At 45.2% G+C, this 16,656-nt stretch overlaps 1 long non-coding RNA gene across 1 annotated transcript in view; it reads left to right on the forward strand.

Moving 5' to 3' along the window:
- LOC147110745 (uncharacterized) overlaps positions 1 to 15,941 on the forward strand; it is a 93,722-nt gene extending 77,781 nt beyond the window's left edge. Inside the window, exon 3 of the long non-coding RNA XR_015079978.1 lies at positions 12,451 to 15,941. This is a non-coding gene — a long non-coding RNA (uncharacterized LOC147110745). The remainder of the gene's footprint in view (positions 1 to 12,450) is intronic.
- The last annotated feature ends 715 nt before the right edge of the window (positions 15,942 to 16,656 follow it).

The following is a 16,656-nucleotide window of genomic DNA, read 5'->3' on the forward strand; positions in this document are numbered from 1 at the left end:
GCTTCCGGTCGCCTGTCATTTTAATTCAACGCTCCATTCCCACTCGGACCTCACCGTCCTTGGCCTCTTGTATTGTTCCACGGAAGCTCAACGTAAACTCGAGGAACAGCACCTCCTCTTCCGATTAGGCACTCTGCAGCCTTCCGGACTCAATATCGAGTTCAGCAATTTCAGATCATAACCTCGGCCCCTATTTCATTTTTTTCTTGTAATTTTTCCACTCCTTCCCCCCCCCCCCCTTTTTGTTTCGCTCTCACACCTGGCAGCTATCCCTTGCCCTGCCAGTACACTTTACACCCAATCTCAGCCTATTACCATCTCGTCTAGCTTCTAACACCTTTTATTGTCTCTTTTTTACTTCTTTTGTTTCTTTTATTCTTTTGTCCGATCGCAGCCCTGCCTCCGATCTATCTTTTCTTTCCAGTTTTGAAGAAGGATTCGACCCGAAACGTCAACTCAAATTTCTGTCCACGGATGTTGCCTGACCTGCTGAGTTTTTCCAGCATTTTCTGTTGTTATTTCGGATTTCCAACATCCGCAGTATTTTGCTATCGTATCAGTGAGCAGGTTATTGGTGAGTAAGTGCTGCTTGTTAGCACTGTCGATGACACCTTCCATCACTTTGCTGATGATGGAGAGTAGACTGATGGGGCGGTAATTGGCCGGATTGGATTTGTCCTGCTTTTTGTGGACAGGACATACCTGGGCAGTTTTCCACATTGTCGGATAGATGCCAGTGTTGTAGCTGTACTGGAACAGCTCGGCTAGAGGCGCGGCTAGTTCTGATGCACAAGTCTTCAGCGCAATAGCCGGGATGTTGTCGGGTCCCATAGCCTTTGCTGTATCCAGTGCACTCAGCCGTTTCTTGATATCACGTGGAGTGAATCGAATTGGCCGAAGACTGGCTTCTGTGATGGTGGGGACCTCGGGAGGAGGCCGATATGGATCATCCACTCGGCACTTCTGGCTGAAGATGGTTGCAAATGCTTCAGCTTTGCCTTTTGCACTCACGTGCTGGGCTCCACCATTATTGAGGATGGGGATACTCATAGAGCCTCCTCCTCCCATTAGTTGTTTAATGGTCCACCACCATTCACGACTGTTTGTGGCAGGACTGCAGAGCTTTGATCTGATCCGTTGATTGTGGGATTGCTTAGCCCTGTCTATAACATGCTGCTTCCGCTTTTTGGCATGCATGTAGTCCTGTGTTGCAGCTTCCCCAGGTTGGCACCTCATTTTTAGGTACGCCTGGTACTGCTCCTGGCATGCTCTTCTACACTCCTTATTGAACCAGGGTTGGTCCCCTGGCTTGATGGTAATGGTAGAGTGAGGGATATGCCGGTCCATGAGGTTACAGATTGTGGTGGAATACAATTCTGCTGCTGCTGATGGCCCACAGCGCCTCGTGGATGCCCAGTTTTGAGCTGCTAGATCTGTTCTGAATCTATCCCATTTACTGTAGCATGGTGGTAGTGCCACACAACACGATGGAGGGTGTCCTCAGTGTGAAGACGGGACCTAGTCTCCACAATGACTGTGTGCGGTGGTCACTGCTACCAATACTGTCATGGACAGATGCATCTGCGACAGGTAGATTGGTGAGGACGAGGTCAAGTAGGTTTTTTCCCTTGTGTTGGTTCTCAGTATCCCCAAATTGGGGCGGGTGGGGGTGTGGGGAGAAAAACTAACCATGGTTACTGCTTCGAATGGTTAGCTCGTGGCCTATGCGTGAATCGGTGATGCCAGCCTATGGATGGTATTCTGATTTGGCTGAGGCACTGGAGGGCTACTTGAAGCATGGAAACAAGAACTGGGACTTAGGGAAAGGATGGGTAGAAGCTGCATCCTACCACTGATGCCACACACTGGTGCATCACTTAGTCTCTAGTCTAGGAAGTTACATTGCAGTTTGTGCACAGAGAGCAGATTTTCTCATTTGTGTCTGATGGGCATTATGTTAACAATCCGTGATCTTTTCAGCATTTTAGTTTTCCCTTCTGAAATGTACCATGTCGCTCCTTCCCTAACACGTTACCAAACTGCACCATTAAATATAAATTGCGTGTGAGTGTATGTACAGCACTCTGTATCCCTGGGGCAGTTTTTCTGCAGCATTCCTGACACTTGAAGTTATTTTGGGAAATTCTCACTCCTGACGAGGGCTGTTGATTCTGATTGAATGGGAAACAACAGCCAATTTGAATTTGCATTAAATGATAATGGCTCTGCTTGTATTGAGCCTTGAAAAATTGAGAGCAAAGTGGTTGGTGGGAAGGGCAAAATCGAAACTTGAATCTCAATTATGAAATTTATCTTTAACTTAAGAACTGAATACAAAGAATGCTGTTCAGTCACACTTTTTACATTTTGTGTTTTAACTTGAAATGAAATACTTACATTGTATTGTCTACAAAATTCAAGGAAGACCTCTTATTTGGCCTTCCCTGAATTTAGTGAATGAGCACAATCAAATTGACTAAGTTTGAGAAAAATTAATAGACTCATAGAAGTTTATGGCACAGAAGGAGGCTGAAAAAGAGCTATCCCCACTTTCTAGCTCTTGGTCCGTAGCCTTGTAGGTTACGGCACTTCAAGTGCATATCCAAGTACTACTTAAATGTGATGAGGGTTTCTGCCTCTACCAGCCTTTCGGGCAGTGAGTTCCAGACCCCCACCACCCTCTGGGTGAAAGAAATTCTCCTCAATTCCCCTCTAATCTTTCTACCAATTACTTTAAATCTATGCCCCCTGGTTATTGACCGCTCTGCTAAGGGAAATAGGTCCTTCCTATCCACTCTCTAGGCCCCTCATAATTTTATACACCTCAATTAAATTTCCCCTCGGATGCCTTCTGTGCCAAAGAAAACAATCCCAGCCTATCCAATCTTTCCTCTGTACCCTCTCTAGTGCACTCACATCTTTCCTGTAATGTGGTGACCAGAACTGTACGCAGTACTCTCGCATAACCTCCCTGCTCTTATATTCTATGCCTTGGCTAATAAAGGAAATATCCCATATGCCTTCGTAACCACCTTATCTACCTGTCTTGCTACCTTCAGGGATCTGTGGACATAACTCCAAGGTCCCTCTGTTCCTCTACACTTCTCAGCATCCTACCATTTATTGTGTATTCCCTTGCCTTGTTAGCCCTCTCCAAATGCATTACCTCACACTTCTCCAGATTGAATTCCATTTGCCACTGTTTTGCCCACCTGACCAGTCCATTGATATCTTCCTGCAGTCTACAGCTTTCTTCTTCATTATCAATCACACGGCTAATTTTTGTATCATCTGCAAACTTCTTAATCATGCACCCTGCATTGAAGTCTAAATCATTGATATATTATTACAAAAAGCAAGGGACCTAGTACTGAGCCCCGTGGGACCCCACTGGTAACAGCTTTCCAGTCACAAAAACACCCGTCGACCATTACCCTTTGTTTCCTGCCACTGAGCCAATTTTGGATCCAACGCCACTTTCCCTTGGATCCCATGACCTTTTACTTTTCTGACCAGTCTGCCATGTGGGACCTTGTCAAAAGCCTTGCGAAAATCCACGTAGACTATATCAAACGTGCTACCCTCATCGACCCTCATTGTTACCTCCTCAAAAAATTCAATCAAGTTAGTCAGACATGACCTTCCCATAACAAATTGATGCTGACTCTACTTGATTAATCCGTGTCTTTCTAAATGACGATTTATACTGTCCCTCAGAATTTTCCCCAATAATTTTCCCACCACCGAGGTTAGGCTGACTGGCCTGTAATTACTCGGTCTATCCCTTTCTCTCTTTTTAAACAATGGTACAATGTTAACAGTCCTCTGGCACCACACCTGTAGCCAGAGAGGATTGAAAAATGATGGTCAGAGCCTGGGATACATTTTATCCGGGCCTGGCAATTTATCTACTTTCAAAGATGCTAAACCCCTTAATATTTCCTCTCTCACTATGTTACCTCATCTAATATTTCACACTTCTCCTTAACTGCAATGTCTGCATTGTCCCTCTCTTTGTGAAGACAGACACAAAGTATTCATTAAGAACCATACCCACATCTTCCGCCTCCACATACAGATTACCTTTTTGGTCTCTAATAGGCCCTACTCTTTCTTTAGTTATCTTCTTGCTCTTTATGTATTTATAAAACATCTTTGGGTTTTCCTTGACTTTACTTGCCGATATTTTTTCATGCCCTCTCTTTGCTTTCCTAATTTCCTTTTTAATTTCACCCCTGCACTTTCTATACTCCTAGGCTTTCTGCAGTATTGAGCTCTCGGCATCTGACAAAAGCTTCCCTTTTTTTTCCTTATCCTACCCTGTCTGCTCCTTGACATCCAGGGGGGCTCTAGATTTTGGAATCCCACCCTTTTTCTTTGTGGGAAATTATTTGCTCTGAACCCTCACTATCTCCTCCTTGAATGCCTCCCACTGCTCTGACACCGATTTACCATCAAGTAGCTGTTTCCAGTCCACTTTTGCTAAATCACATCTCAGCTTTGTAAAATTGGCCTTTCCCCAATTGAGAACTTTTACTATAGCAAAATACTGCGGATGCTGGAAATCTGAAATAACAACAGAAAATGCTGGAAACACTCAGCAGGCCAGGCAGCATCCGTGGAGAGAGAAACAGGGTTAACGTTTCAGGCCTGGGACTCTTCATCAGAACTGGAAAAAGCTGGAGATGTAACAGATTTTAAGCAGGTGCAGAGACGGGGAGAGGTGGGAGGGGAGGAAGGAATTGAAGGAACATTTTGTGCTACGGTAAGAGGCAGGAAAGAAAGATGTTGCAAATGGGGATGGCAAAATCATACAGCATGAAAAATGGGGGCAGGGGTTATTGTCTGAAATTGTTGAACTCGGTGTTGAGTCCAGAAGGCTGTAAAGTGCCTAATTGAAAGATGAGGAGCTGTTCCTCGAGCTTACGCTGAGCTTCAGTGGAACAATGTAAGAGGCCGAGGACAGAGAGATCAGAGTGGGAGTGAAGCGGAGAATTAAAGTGACAGGTAACCGGAAGCTCAGAGTCACCCTTACGGACTGAACGGAGGTGTTCCGCAAAGTGGTCGCCCAATCTGTGTTTGGTCTCCCCAATGTAGAGGAGACCGCATTGTGAGTCATAGAGTTATACAGCACGGATAGAGGCCCTTCGGCCCATCGTGTCCGCGCCGGCCATCAAGCCCTGTCTAATCTAATCCCATATTCCAGCATTTGGTCCGTAGCCTTGTATGCTATGGCATTTCAAGTGCTCATCCAAATGCTTCTTGAATGTTGTGAGGGTTCCAGCCTCTACCACCCTTTCAGGCAGTGAGTTCCAGACTCCAACCACCCTCTGGGTGAAAAAGTTCTTTCTCAAATCCCCTCTAAACCTCCCGCCCTTTACCTTGAATCTATGCCCCCTAGTTATTGACCCTTCTACTAAGGGAAAAAGCTCCTTAGTATCCATCCTATCTATGCCCCTCATAATTTTGTACACCTCAATCATGTCCCCCCTCAGCCTCCTCTGCTCCAAGGAAAACAAACCCAATCTGCCCAGTCTCTCTTCATAGCTGAAGCGCTCCAGCCCTGGTAACATCCTGGTGAATCGCCTCTGCACCCTCTCCAAAGCTATCACATCCTTCCTGTAGTGTGGCGACCAGAACTGCACACAATATTCCAGCTGTGGCCTAACCAGTGTTTTATACAGCTCCATCATAACCTCCTTGCTCTTATATTCTATGCCTCGGCTAATGAAGGCAAGTATCCCATATGCCTTTTTTACCACCTTATCCACCTGTTCCGCCGCCTTCAGGGATCTGTGTACTTGCACACCCAGATCCCTCTGACCCTCCGTCTTGCCTAGGGTCTTACCATTCATTGTGTATTCCCTTGCCTTGTTAGTCCCCCCAAAGTGCATCACCTCGCACTTTTCCGGGTTAAATTCCATTTGCCACTGTTCCGCCCATCTGACCAACCCATCGATATCGTCCTGCAGACTGAGACTACCCCCCTCGCTATTTACCACCCTACCAATTTTTGTATCCTCCACGAACTTACTGATCATACCTTTTACATTCATATCCAAGTCATTAATGTAGACCACAAACAGCAAGGGACCCAGCACCGATCCCTGTGGTACCCCACTGGCCACAGGCTTCCAGTCACAAAAACAACCTTCGACCATCACCCTCTGCCTTCTGCCACTAAGCCAGTTTTGTATCCAATGTGCCAAGGCACCCTGGATTCCATGGGCTCTTACCTTCTTGACCAGTCTCCTGTGCGGGACTTTATCGAAGGCCTTACTGAAATCCATGTATACCACATCCACTGCGTTACCCTCATCCACACACCTAGTCACCCCCTCAAAAAATTCAATCAAATTAGTCAGACATGATCTTCCCTTGACAAAGCCATGTTGACTATCCCTGATTAATCCTTGCCTCTCCAAGTGGAGACTAATTTTGTCCCTCAGAATTTTTTCCAATAATTTTCCTACCACTGATAGGCTCACTGGCCTGTAGTTCCCCGGTTTTTCCCTACTCCCCTTCTTGAATAATGGAACTACATTAGCGGTTCTCCAGTCCTCTGGCACATCCCCTGTGGCCAGAGAGGTTCTGAATATATGTGTTAGAGCCCCCGCAATCTCTTCCATTGCCTCACACAGCAGCCTGGGATACATTTCGTCTGGGCCTGGGGATTTATCCATTTTTAGGCCTGCTAAAACCGCCAATACCTCCTCCCTCTCGATGTTAATATGTTCGAGCATATCACAGTCCCCCCGCCCTATTTCTATGTCTACATCGTCCCTCTCCATAGTGAAAACAGATGCAAAAAATTCATTTAGAACCCCTCCTACATCTTCCGGCTCCACACACAGATTGCCACTTTTGTCCCTAATGGGCCCTATTTTTTCCCTAGTTATCCTCTTACCCTTAATATACTTATAAAACATCTTAGGATTTTCCTTTATTTTGCTCGCCAGTGTTATTTCATGGCCCCTCCTTGATCTCCTAATTTCTTTTTTAAGTATCCCCCTGCACTCTTTGTACTCCTCTAGGGCTTCCTCCGTCTTTAGCCTTTTGTATCTGCCAAAAGCCCTCCTTTTTTTTCTAATCCATTCTCGTACATCCCCTGACATCCAAGGTTCCCTGTGGTTTTTGGAACCACCCTTGACCTTTACGGGAACATGTTGCCATTGTATGATCTCAATCTCCCTTCTGAAAGCCTCCCATTGCTCCGATGCGGATTTTCCTACAAGTAGCTGATCCCAGTCCATTTTGGCCAGATCCTGCCTTATCCTATTAAAATCGGCCTTCCCCCAATTTAGAACCTTTATTTCCGGCCCATCCCTGTCCTTTTCCATGACCACCTTAAATCTCACCATATTATGGTCACTGTGGGTAACGAATACAGTATACTAAATGGCGAGAAGTACAAGTAAATCACTGTTTCACCTGGAAGGGGTGTTTGGGGCCACGGACAGTGGGGATGGAGGAGGTGCAACACCTGCCCTTTTACCTCCTCCCTTGCACGGGAAGGTGCCAGGGGAAGGGCTGTTAGGGGTGATTGAGGAGTGGACCAGGGTGTCGCGGAGGGAGCGGTCCCTTCGGAATGCTGAAAATCCCCTTTGCCCAGCACCTTCCTGTGCAAGCACAGGAGATGCAACACCTTCCCAAGGGTCCCAGACATAAGAACATAAGAAATAGGAGCAGGAGTAGGCCAATCGGCCCCTCGAGCCTGCTCCGCCATTCAATAAGATCATGGCTGATCTGATCCTAACCGCCAATCTACTATCACTGAACCATCACCTGAATCTAACAGAATTAGACACACGAAATAGGAACAGGATCAGGCTACACGGCCCCTGGGCCCGCTCCGCTACCCACAGGGCCATGTCCGATCTGAACCTAGACTCATGTCCAAATTCCTGCCCGCTCCCCGTAACCCTTAATTCCCTTTACTTCTAGGAAACTGTCTATTTCTGTTTTAAATTTATGTAATGATGTAGCTTCTACAGCTTTTTGGGGCAGCATATTCCATGGACCTACCACCCTCTGAGTGAAGTAGTTCCTCCTCATCTCAGTTTTGAAAGAGCAGCCCCTTATTCTAAGACTATGCCCCCTAGTTCTAGTTTCACCCATCATCGGGAACATCCTCCCCGCATCCACCCGATCCAACCCCTTCACAATCTTATATGTTTCAATAAGATCGCCTCTCATTCTTCTGTACTCCAATGAGTAGAGTCCCAATCTACTCAACCTCTCCTCGTATGTCCATCCCCTCATCCCCGGGATTAACCGAGTGAGCCTTCTTTGTACTGACTCGAGAGCAAGTATGTCTTTTCTTAAGTATGGACACCAAAACTGTATGCAGTATTCCAGGTGCGGTCTCACCAATACCTTGTACAACTGAAGCAATACCTCCCTATTTTTATATTCTATCCCCCTAGCAATGAAAGCCAACATTCCATTGGCCTTCTTAATCACTTGCTGCACCTGCATACTAACCTTTTGAGTTTCATGCACCAGGACCCCCAGATCGCTTTGTACTTCAGTACTTTCCAGTTTCTTGCCATTAAGATAATAACTTGCTCTACGATTTTTCCTGCCAAAGTGCATAACCTCACACTTTCCAGTATTGTATTCCATCTGCCAAATCTCTGCCCACTTACTTAGCTTGTTTATGTCCCCTTGCAGGTTTTTTATGTCCTCCTCACTCACTACTTTCCCTCCCATCTTAGTATCATCTGCAAACTTTGATATGTTACACTCGGTCCCCTCCTCCAAATCGTTAATATAGATTGTAAAGAGTTGGGCACCCAGCACCGACCCCTGCGGAACACCACTAGTTACTGATTGCCATTCTGAGAATGAACCATTTATCGCAACTCTCTGCCTTCTGTTAGATAGCCAATCCTCTATCCATGCCAGAATATTACCCCCAATCCTGTGATTTTTTATCTTAAGCAATAATCTTTTGTGTGGTACCTTGTCAAATGCCTTTTGGAAGTCTAAATACACTACGTCCACTGGTTCCCCTTTATCCACCCTATATGTTACTTCCTCAAAGGACTCCAGCAAATTTGTCAAACATGACTTCCCCTTCATAAAACCATGCTGACTTTGTCCTATTAAATGATGATTATCCAAATGTTCTGTTACTGTCTCCTTAATAATGGACTCCAAAATTTTACCTACCACAGATGTTAGGCTAACCGGTCTATAGTTTCCAGCCTTCTGTCTACTGCCCTTTTTAAATAAGGGTGTTACATTAGCAGTTTTCCAGTCTGCCGGGACCTTTGCTAAGTCCAGGGAGTTTTGGAAAATTATTACTAATGCATCCACAATCCCTACCGCCACTTCCCTCAAGACCCTAGGATGTAAGCCATCAGGTCCAGGTGATTTATCCGCCATGAGTCCCATTATTTTACCGAGTACCACTTCCTTAGTGATTTTGATCGTGTTTAGCTCCTCCCCCCCCCCCCATAGCCCCCTGTTTGTCCAGTGTTGGGATATTCTTAGTGTCCTCTACTGTAAAGACTGATGTAAAATATTCATTCAGTGTTTTTGCCATCTCCATATTTCCCACCATTAATTTCCCGGTCTCATCCTCTAAGGGACCAACATTTACTTTAGCCACCCTTTTTCTTTTTATATAACTAAAAACTCTTACTATCTGTTTTTATATTTTTTGCTAATTTACTTTCATAATCTATCTCCCCTTTCTTAATCTTTTTGTTATTTTTTGCTGTCTTTTAAAGTTTTCCCAATCCTCTATCCTCCCACTAGATTTGGCTACCTTATATGCCCTTGTTTTTAGTTGAATACTATCCTTAATTTCTTTACTTAGCCACGGATGGCTGTCTTCTTTTACACCCTTTTCTTCTCAGTGGAATATATATTTTTTGGAAGTTGTAAAATAACTCCTTAAATGTACACCACTGATCATGTATCGTCTTACCCTTTAATCTATTTTCCCAATCCACTCTACTCAATTCCGCACTCATACCTTCATCGTCTCCTTTATTCAAGCTTCGCATGCTTGTTTGAGATCCAACCTTCTCACCCTCTAATTGAATATGGAATTCAACCATGTTATGGTCACTCATTCCAAGGGGATCCTTTACTAGGACATTTTTAATTAATCCTGTCTCGTTACACAGGACCAGATCTAAGGTTGCTTGCCCCCTGGTCGGTTCAGTTACATACTGCTCAAGAAACCCATCCCTAATACACTCAATGAACTCCTCCTCAAGGCAGCCCTGCCCAATTTGATTTGTCCAATTAATATGATAGTTAAAATCCCCCATAATTATAGATGTTCCCTTATTACAAGCCTCAACTATTTCCTGATTGATACTCCGTCCAACAGAGTTGCAACTGTTCGGAGGCCTATAGACTACGCCCACTAGTGTTTTTTTCCCCATATTATTCCTTATCTCCACCCAAACTGTTTCATTATCCTGATCTTTTGACCCAATATCATTTCTCTGTATTAGTGATTCCTTCCTTTATTAACATAGCCACCCCACCTCCCCTTCCTTCCTGCCTGTCCTTCCTGATCGTTAAATAACGTGGTATGTTTAATTCCCAGGCATTGTCACCCTGCAGCCATATTTCTGTAATGGCCACAAGATCATACCCATATGTAGTTATTTGTGCTATTAACTCGTCTATTTTGTTACGAATGCTACGTGCATTCAGATAGAGAACTTTCAAATATGTTTTGTGACACTTAGTTCCTGCTTTTGCCCTTTTTATTACTTTACCTTTTACTCCATACCTTCTGCCCCTTCCTGACACGCTCTGGTTTTTAATTTCCCCACTGCTACCTAAGTCTATGACCTTCTCTGTTGTCATTTTTATTATTTGCTCTCTAGGAACCTCCCCCCCACTAGTTAGTTTAAAGCCTGAAACATTAGCTGTGTTTTTCTCTTCATAGATGCTGCCTGGCCTGCTGAGTGTTTCCAGCATTTTCTGTTGTTATTTGAGAACTTTTACTCCTGGTCTATCTTCATCCTTTTCCATAACTACGCTAAATCTAACTGAATTATGCTCACTACCACCATAATGCATTCCCACTGATACCCCTTCCACCTGCCCATCTTTACTCCCTAAAACGAAGTCCAGAACTTCACCCTCTCTTGTTGGGCTTGCTCCGCACTGGCTAAAAAGGTTCGCCTGAATTCTGCGCCCTCTATACCTTTTACACTGATTCTATCCCAGTTAATATTCGGGTAGCTGAAATCCCCTACTGTTACTGCCCTATTGTTTTTGCACTTCTCAGAAATTTGCCTACATATTTGCTCTTCTATCTCCCTCTGACTATTTGGGGGTCTATAGTACACTCCCAGCAGTGTGATTGCCCCATTTTTGTTTTTCAGTTCAACCCATATGGCCTCATTTGATGATCCTTTTAACGTATCACCCCTCCTCACAGCTGTAATTGTTTATTCAACCAATATTGCGACCCCCCTCCTTTTTATGCCCCCCTCTATCTCGTCTGTAAACCCTGTAATAGCTATGATATGCTTCTTCCACGTGTCTTATCTGTGACCTCAGCTCATCTGCCTTATTCACTAGACTTCTTGCATTGAAGTAAGGTTACGGGGATAGGGTGGGATATGTGTTGGTGTAGGGGTTACAGGGATCGGGTGGGATATGTGTCGGTGCAGGCTCGATGGGCCGAAATGGCCTCTATCTGCACTGTGGGGTTTCTGTGATTCTGTGATATGCCATTAAGTACTGCCAAACTCCCTTGCTGTCTATTTTGTAGTCTTTGCCCCCCGCCCCCTGGGCGAGGATATTGATCCCAGCCCTGTTGAGGTGCAACCTATCCGGCTTGTACCGGCCCCCCTCCCCCAGAACTGGTCCCAATGCCCCTGGAATCTAAAGCCTTCCCTCCTGCACCATCTCTCCAGCCAAGTATTCATATGCTCTATCCTCCTAGTTCTGTACTCACTAGCTCGTGGCACCAGGAGTAATCTGGAGATTGACAAAGGGTTTGACCCGAAACGTTGACTCTATTTTCTCTCCACGGATGTTGCCTGGCCTGCTGAGTTTTTCCAACATTTTCTGTTGTTATTTTGGATTTCCAACATCTGCAGTATTTTGCTATCGTAATCCAGAGATTGCTACCTTTGAGGTCCTGCTTATTAATCTCTTTCCTAGCTCCCTACAATCTGCCTGCAGGACCTCATCCCTCTTTCTACCTATGTCATTGGTACCAATGCGGACCACGACCTCTGGCTGTTCACCCTCCCCCCTCAGAATGTCCTGCAGCCGCTCAGTGACATCTGTCACCCCATTATTTTTGTTGTTTTCTTGTAGAAAAGAGGGAGTATTTTGAAAGGGCACTACCTCTTAAACTTTCCTTCCCTGTTAATACGTGTATACCATCTGGATGGGGGTTGAAGAGAAAAAGGAATAAATTGGAATTGAAAGTAAAATAATTAATTTTTTGAAAACTTCCAGGTATGCCGAGACGGGGACACTCCACTTCAGTTCTAAAGAACGATCTGTTGCCCCTGTAGGTAGGACTGGTGCCTTTTGCACAGAAAGGTAAGTGTTTAAATATTGTACCAAATGATTACTGAAACATTGAAATCATACATCACCATTGGAAGTGATGACCTGCTGTAAAATATGTTGAAAAGTATGAAACAACCTTGTTCTACTTAAATGGTCAAACTTTATCTCGGATGTTTCTGGTCACATTGGAAAAAATAAATAAAATACGCTGAAAATTGCAAGGCTTTTACTACTAATAATGATCATCACCTACTCCACCAATGGGAGCATGGCAATGCGTTGGCAATGTTTCCAGCCTTCTCTGTCTTGTGCGTAAGGTTAAGAAGCTCACTTAAAGCTTAAGTTGAGCTTTTTTTAGGTCCTACATGACTGCATGGGTCCAGATGGTTCTTGGCGACCTTGAGGTCTTTGTCAATCTGGAGGGAGCCTTGATTGGGATGCCTGCAGGACTCCCTTCACATCAAAGTTCCCATCTGACCGGCTGCTATGCCCGAATAGTTGCAGTCGTGGGAGACTGATGGTTTCGGTGACAGTGGGTTGCGCTGTGCTCCTTCTGATCTCCGTGTTCCTGATTTAGTACAAGCGGACTCCCAAATATTCATCGGAAGCACCATTGGTCAAAGGCATCCAGTCTTGTTTGGACACGCACGATAGGAGCCCATGTGTCTGCTGCATATTTCCACTGTGATAACTAGACTGTTGTAAAATCTGACCTTGATTGCTAGTTGAATTCTTAACTTTCACACATTCTTACCAGGAGATCACATAACACCTCTGGCGATCTCTCTTCACTGATCTAACTCTCCCTCAGAGGCAGATAAGCTGTGGATCAAACCCCCAAGGCAGTTAAAATTGTCAACTATTTCCATGGCAAGGCCGAGCAATCATTTATTTCTGATTACATTTCATGAACACAGATGTAGCATTAATAATGTATATTTACCATTTTTGAGCAACTTAATTTTTAATTCCAACTTCCTCAATGAGCTGTGGGAGGGAGTGAGCCTAGGTTGGGAAATGGAAAAATTACTTGCCGTGTTTCAGCCTCCTTTAACATTGAGCTATTGCCCATATCCTTTGCTTCCTAGCCGTTGAAAAGTGTCTCGCTTTGAGAGGTGCCTGTTCCCTTTCCTGTTGGTCAGTAACTAACTTTACTCACTGTGTGACTTTTGTGTTTTTAAAAATGTGTTCTTTGCCGGAGACTGAAAAGTTTTCTTGGGATCTAAGCCCTGTGTGAAGTGCCTGATCTTCCACGGTGGCTCAATATGGTGCCAGTTGTTGAAGCATAGAATCATAGAATGATTACAGCAAGGAAGAAGGCCATTCAGCCCGTTGAGCCCGTGCTGGCTCTCTGCAAGAGCATTTCAGCTAGTCCCACTCCCCCGCCCTTTCCCCGTAGCCCTGCAAATTTCTTTCCTTCAGATACTTACCCAACTCCCTTTTGAAAGCTGTGATTGAATCTGACTCCACCACCCTTTCAGGCAGTGCATTCCAGATCCAAACCACTCGCTGTGTAAAAAAGTTTTTCCTCATGTCGTCTTTGGTTCTTTTGCCAATCACCTTAAATCTGTGTCCTCTGGTTCTCGACCCTTCCACCAATGGGAATAGTTTCTCTCGATCTACTCTCGACCCCTCATGATTTTGAACACCTCTATCAAACCTCCTCTCGATCTTCTCTGCTCCAAGGAGAACAACCTCCGCTTCTGCAGTCTATCAATGTAACTGAAAGCCCGCATTCCTGGAATCATTCTCGTAAATCTTTTCTGCACCCTCTCTAAGGCCTTCACATCCTTCCTAAAGTTTGGTGCCTAGAATTGGACATAGTACTCCAGTTGGGGCCGAACCAGTGTTTTATATAAGTTAATCCTAATTTCCACACTTTTGTACTCTATACCTCTATTTTTATGAAGCCCAGGATCCCGTAAACCTGCCCTGCCACCTTCAACAATTTGTGCACACATACCCCCAGATCTCTCTGTTCATGTACCCACTTCAGGATTGTAGCATTTAGTTTATATGTCCTCTCCTCATCCTTTCTACCAAAATGTATCACTTCACAATTTTCTGCGTTAAATTTCATCTGCCACATGTCCGCCCAGTTCACCAGCCTGTCAATGTCTTCCTGAAGTCTATCACTATCCTCCTCACTGTTCACTGTACGTCCAAGTTTTGGGTCATCTGCAAATTTTGAAATTCTGCCCTGTACACCCACGTCCAAGTCATTAATATATATCAAGAAAAGCAGTGGTCCTAGAACCGACCCCTGGGGAACACCACTGTATACCTTCCTCCAGTCCGAAAAACAACCGTTCACCACTACTCTCTCTTTCCTATCACTTAGCTAATTCCGTATCCATGCTGCCACTGTTCCTTTTATTCCATGGGCTTCAACTTTGCTGGCAAGCCTATTATGTGGCACTTTGTCAAATGCCTTTTGGAAATCCATGTACACCACTCAGCTCCTGACCTCATTACAGCCTTGGTCCAAACATGGACAAAAGAGCTGAACTCGTGAGGTGAGAGTGACTGCCCTTGACATCAAGGCAGCATTTGATCGAGTGTGGCATCAAGGAGCCCTAGCAAAACTGAAGTCAATGGGAATCAAGGGGAAAACTCTCCATTGGTTGGAATCATACCTAGCACAAAGGAAGTTGGCTGTGGTTGTTGGTCATCTCAGTCACATGACATCACTGCAGGAGTTCCTCAGGGCAGTGTCCTAGGCCCAACCATCTTCAGCTGTTTCATCAATGACCTTCCCTCCATCATAAGGTCAGAAGTGGGGATGTTCGCTGATGATTGCACACTGTTCAGCACCATTCGAGACGCGTCAGATACTGACGCAGTTCGTGTCCCTATGCAGCAAGACCTGGACAACATTCAGACTTGGGCTGACAAGTGGCAAGTAACATTCGCACCACACAAGTGCCAGGCAATGACCATCTCCAACAAGCGAGACTCTAACCATCTCCCCTTGACATTCAATGGAATTACCATCGCTGAATCCCCCACTATCAACATCCTGGGGGTTACCATCGATCAGAAACTGAACTGGACCAGCCATATAAATACTGTGGCTACAAGAGCAGGCCAGAGGCTGGGAATTCTGCGGCGAGTGTCTCACCTCCTAACTCCCCAAAGCCTTTCCACCATCTACAAGGCACAAGTCAGGAGTGTGATGGAATACTGTCCACTTGCCTGGATGAGTGCAGCTCCAACAACACTCAAGAAGCTCGACACCATTCAGGATAAAGCAGCCCGCTTGATTGGCACTCCATCCACCACCTTCAACATTCACTCCCTCCACCACCGGCGCACTGTGGCTGCAGTGTGTACCATCTACAAGATGCACTGCAGCAACTCGCCAAGGCTTCTTCAACAGCACCTTCCAAACCCGCGACCTCTACCACTTAGAAGGACAAGGGCAGCAGACGCATGGGAACATCACCACCTACAAGTTCCCCTCCAAGCCACACACCATCCTGACTTGGACCTGTATCGCCGTTCCTTCACTGTCGCTGGGCCAAAATCCTGGAACTCCCTTCCTAACAGCATTGTGGGTGTACCTACACCATATGGACTGCAGCGGTTCAAGGCGGCGGCTCACCACCATCTTCTCGAGGGCAATTAGGGGTGGGCACCAAATGCAGGCCTAGCCAGCCAGCGACGCCCACATCCCATCAATGAATTTTAAAAAAATTACCCTCATCAGCCCTTTTTGTTACCTCATCAAAGAACTCGATCAAGTTAGTTAAACACGATTTGCCTTTAACAAACCCGTGCAGGCTTTCCTTAATTAATCCACACTTGTCCAAGTGACTGTTAATTTTGTCTCTGATTACTGTTTCTAAAAGCTTCCCCACTACCGAGGTTAAACTGACTGGCCTGTAGTTGCTGGGTTTATCTTTACACCCTTTTTTGAACAATGGTGTAACATTTGCAATTCTCCAGTCCTCCGGCACCACTCCCGTATCTAAGGAGGATTGGAATATTCTGGCCAGTACCTCCATGATCTCCTCCCTCGATTCCCTCAGCATCCTAGGATGCATCCCATCCGTTCCTGGTGATTTATCTACTTTAAGTACAGCCAGCCTTTCTATTACCTCCTCTTTATCAATTTCTCAATTTTTATCCTATCAAGTGTCTCCACTA

The sequence above is a fragment of the Somniosus microcephalus genome, chromosome 11 (assembly GCF_052327205.1).
Source record: "Somniosus microcephalus isolate GS21.2 chromosome 11, FLI_Smic_1.0, whole genome shotgun sequence".
NCBI classification, from domain to species: domain Eukaryota; kingdom Metazoa; phylum Chordata; class Chondrichthyes; order Squaliformes; family Somniosidae; genus Somniosus; species Somniosus microcephalus.